The sequence below is a fragment of the Psammomys obesus genome, unplaced genomic scaffold (assembly GCF_907164565.1).
Source record: "Psammomys obesus unplaced genomic scaffold, mPsaObe1.curated_primary_1811, whole genome shotgun sequence".
Taxonomy (NCBI): Eukaryota; Metazoa; Chordata; class Mammalia; order Rodentia; family Muridae; genus Psammomys; species Psammomys obesus.
Genome location: NW_026595981.1, coordinates 24,097,905 through 24,102,809, shown reverse-complemented (window position 1 = coordinate 24,102,809; position 4,905 = coordinate 24,097,905).

The following is a 4,905-nucleotide window of genomic DNA, read 5'->3' as shown; positions in this document are numbered from 1 at the left end:
TGGAGCCTGTTAAAAGCTATGGTAGAGGGGAGGTGATGGTGGGTATACTATGGGTGAGATGCCTCTCTTGGCAGCCTGGTATTCCCCTGGGCTGAACCTTGCATGTCCTCAGGGCTAGGTGAGGCAAATGAGAATGGTGTGTTTGAAGAGCTGGAGTCCATTTAATGACCCAATGCCATGTTCACACAGAACTTTAGGTGTCTAGGACACAGGATAGGGGACCAGGAACTTCCTCTTTAGGGACGCCAGGCTATTTCTCCACAGACAAGCTCCTCTCCTCGCTGGCCTCAGCTTCTGCTGCCCTGCTGTAATGTGAGTGTGACAGATGTCTCTGGCACCCCAGCTCTTTGTGGCCTATGGCTTGCTAACACAGGTTTCCTGTTGGCCAGTAGTCGGGCCCCAGTCCAGCTCCTTCACACCTCTCTCCCACGACTTCTTGCTGCTTACAATCCTCAGTAACATTGGTGGTGGCCAGCACCCTCTCTGTGCTTTTGCACCTCCTGTGAAAGTCTTTGCCCAGGCTGTCCCCAATACCTAGAATGCCTTTTCTTGCTGGTCCATGGCATGCAGCTCAGACTTAGCCAGGAGCACTCGAGCTGGGCTGACCACCTCCTTTGTTACGTGATGTTGTCCCTGGATACAGCTGTCTTTTCACCTAGCACATGTATGTTTTCCCACCTTCAGCGTCAAGTTCCTCTAGAGTGGGCCGGTCACAGTTGCCCTGGCGAACCCAAGAATAGGAAATCCCTATAACCTGGGGGAGGGGAGGATTGCTGACCTCTGCACGGACCACAGGCTGCCACCTGAGGAAGGGGACAGCACCTGAGCTGGAGACCCTGAGGTGGTGAGAGGAGATGTTAGCTGGGCATGGAGGATGCAGTAGAATCCTGCAGCTGTGGCTGATGTTCCCAGACAGGCAGACCTGGGACCTCTCTCCCAGTGTAAGATGCTCCCTGTCTGAACCCAGGTAGAAACCAGAGTGTGCCTGTGTCATTCATCTCTAGCCGCCTGGCACAGATCAGAGTGGTCTAAAGATGCCCAAGGAAGACAGCAAGAGGCTATCAAGGAAGAGTCATAGTCTAGCCCCATAACAGGTAGCAAGGACAAGGGAGAGAAGGCGGCACCAAAGCCAACACAGGAAGACTGAAGACTGATTCTAGCCATGGTTGACCCAGAGCTCCGAGATTCCCAGCAGCCTGGCCAAAAAAGGGCACATTGATGATCCGTACTGATTTGTTTCCGTTTTCATGTAGGAGCTATCCACAACCCTGAGAGAGCCAACTCTGAACCCTCATGCCCTTGTCTATAAAACTGGGCTGCGGTGATGGGCATGGGTATGGTTGTGTACCCAGGCTCTGAGGTCCCCACACACAGGAGGAACCATGCCTGTCCCATCTGCCAAGTGTCAGGGTAAAAGGAAAAGACACATGGATTCCAGGCAGAAGGAGGGTAAAGGGGTGCTTCAGCAGATCTGAAGCCATTCCTAGCCCTCACATGGCAGTTCCCAACTGTAATCCCAGTTCAAGGGGACTGGCCTCCATGGGCACCGGGCATGCATTCGGTGCACAGACCTATGTTCAGACAAAATAATATGCTTAAAAAAAAAAAAAAAAACTTGGGGTGCACCGTAGGAGGGCAAACTTGACTCTCACGGGTTTTACTTCTAGAATTTAGAGAAGGTGTTTATCCAGGGGCATCCCTACTGTTTACCGGGGCCACGTGTCCAGCCTTTCTGCTGAGGAAGTTGGGAAAATACCCCAGCTCTGCACGGCAGTCGCTGGTGAATGTCAAGGCTCCGGCAGTGACAAGCGATGTGGGAAACATTGGGTCGATGGCCACTGAGGCTTACCGCAGGAAGGGCTGCTTCCCGCGCCTGGTGGCTTGGCTAGGGAAGCAGCAGAAGAACCCGGCAGGTGTCCCTAAGCCCAGAAGGTGACACCTAGACAAGTTATGCAGCAGATAATGTTGGAACAGCTATGGCCAAGGAACAGGAACCCCTGTGCTGTGAGTGGAGGAAGAGCTCCTCTGTCTGCAACAGTAGCAGAGACACACCTGTCCAAACAGCAGGCGCCACTCCCAAGGGGAGGACAGGCAGCTAAATGACAAGCTCACTGCTCTCAGGCGTAGAGATGGGACAGGGGCAGGCTCCAGCTAGACAGATTCCTACAGTGAGGTTGAGTGTCCATTTACTTATTTCTTTTTACATTATGCTATGTGTGTGTGTTATGGGTAGAACTCAGGTGGTCAGGCTCTGAGGCAGATGCCTTTACCCGCTGAGCCGTCTCACCGGCATACTCAACCTATTTCAGTTTTTGAGCTTCGTATGTCTCTCTGAACCTGGAGTTAGCCATTTGGCTGGACGTGCTGGCTTGTAAGCCCCAAGGGTCCTCCTGTCTCAGCTTCCTGACATGGAGCAGGAGGCGTGCCCCACCAGACCCTGTTTTTACAGTCTGAACAGAAAGCACTTTACCAAATGAAATTATTAAAAGCAAATGTGAAGGGGCTGGAGGGATGGCTCAGAGGTTAAGAGCACCAGCTGTTCTTCCAAAGGTCCTCAGTTCAATTCCCAGCAACCCCATGGTGGCTCACAACCATCTATAATGAGATCTGGTGCCCTCTTCTGGCCTGCAGGTGTACATGCAGGCAGAACACTGTATACATAATAAATAAACCTTAAAAACAAAACAAAACAAAAACAAATACGATGGTGCAGGAGGGATGGCTGCCACTCCAACACTGGAGTTTGGCTTCCCTGTAACTCCATCTCCCTGAGATCCACCGCGGTTCTGGAGTCCACACGCCATCCCACATGCGTTCATATCACACACAGACATCTTCTTTAAAAAAGTTATTCGGGGGGGCCTCACACTGAAGACAACTCACACCACACCTGTGAGACCTCATTCCAGAAACTGCAGAACTTTCACTGGTGAGATGATTGAGTGGGTAAGAGCACTTGTTGCCAAGTCGACAATCCAAGGTTGACCCCTGGGCCCCTTGATAGAAGGAGAGGACTGACTCCTGCAAGCTGGCCTCTGACCTGACCTTCACATGTGCACCATGGCATGTACACGTGCACACGTTCCCACAGGCGTCACATGTTTTTAAAAAGGTTTACAGCTCCATTTAAAAGACAATGAAAAAAAAAATCTAAGCAACTAGGAAACAATCAGCTGGATCCCTAAATCCTTTAGTTTAACCTAAAAACATCTGTGCACATAGAATATGAAGTTATGCTGTGCACAAGATGCGGTTGAGAAATTCAGTTGATTCAAGTTCACAAAAACTAGTATGTCTGGGTGTGGCGTCAGACCTCTGCAATCACAGCGCTCGGGGAAACTGAGGCAGGAGGATCATGAGTTGCAGAAAACAACTAATAAGATGAATGCCAGGTACTGGTGGTACACACCTTTAGTCCCAGAACTCAGGTAGCAGAGGCAGGCAGATCTCTGTTTGAGGCTAGCCTGGTCTACAAAGTGAGTCTCTGGACAGCCAAGGCTATGCAGAGAACCCCAGGCTTGAAAAACCACACACAAGATTTATGTATAGATTGGGTTTGGAAGTATGTACCTATAATCCCAGCACTAGGGGAAAAAAAAAGTGGAGGTAGAAAGATCAGGAGTTCAAAGTCATCCTTGGCTACACAACAAATTCAAGGCCAGCCTAGGTTACATAAGGCTGTGGTCTCTCGGGGTGGGGGTGGGACAGATACACAAATCTGCCTGCTTCTGCTTCCCTCAGTGCTGGGATTAAAGGCGTCACTTCACCCCCTCCCCCTTTTTTCAACTGGGTCTTTAGGTTTGCATCATGCTGTCCCACCAGCAAGGCTGGAGATACTTTCTGCTTTTGAGGTGACCGAAGTCCAGGGAGTATGCCTGGAACTTGATTTGCTAACGGTTCTGGCGACAGTTATTTTCGGAGTCCTGATCGATGCCAAGAGCTCTACCACGTACCAGCCAGTGGCAACAGTTCTGCCCAGCGTGTGGAAGGCAGGGCAACGATGCTTAGAGAAGTCAGGCAATTCCCTCAAGGCAGCACAGCGGGCCAGAGCCCCAGAGCCGGCCTTTGAATCCCTCCCAAGCAGCTTCCCTTCTGACACAACTGAGCCTGGGTCCAGGCCTCCACTGATGCTTTGGTCCAGTGGGTCCGAACACCGGGCTGGGTAGCCTACAATGCCGGCTCAAACCCGGAAGGAGGAGCCCAAGGCAGCCTCACACATCCCCAGAGCCAGAGAAGTACCCCTCGGACCCCTCCCCAAAGGCAGAACCATCAACAGAAGTGGGGCTTGTGGTGCAGTCCTGTAATCTCAGCTGCTTAGGGAATTTAGGGACCGGAGGAGGCAGGGAATTTTGAGTTCAGGGCCTGTTTGGACAGCTTAGTTACCTCAGAGTAGCAAGGTGTGGCCTGGGAGGGCTATGAAGATCTGCCCTGAGGAGAATGTCAGACGGCGTGGTCCGAATCTTCGGCCCTTCCCCACTTCTTGGAATAAAATGGTTTGACAGCCCCCACCTCCAAAAAACAATGAGTGGTCCCCCAGAAGACGCGGGTTCAATTCCCAGTACCTACAGGGTGGCTCACAGTTTTCTGTAACCCCAATTCCAGAAGTTCTGAGGACCTCGGGGCTCTGGGGGGGTGGGGGCGGGCACTTCATGTAAACCGGTGCACACACCCATGCGCCCACAACCCAGAGTCTATCCTTACAGTCATTTCGGTAAATATTTATTGGGCGCCTAATTATAGTCCAAAGCATACAAAAGCGACCCAAACAGACGCTGCCCTCATCGTTGGTGAAACGGGTAAGCGCCAGGAGTTGAACAAGGAATCCGGGGCGGGGATAGAGAGCTTCCTAGAATCAGCTCTGAGAGGCAGTAGGGAGAGCACACAAGCCCTGGCCAGTGGCCGGTG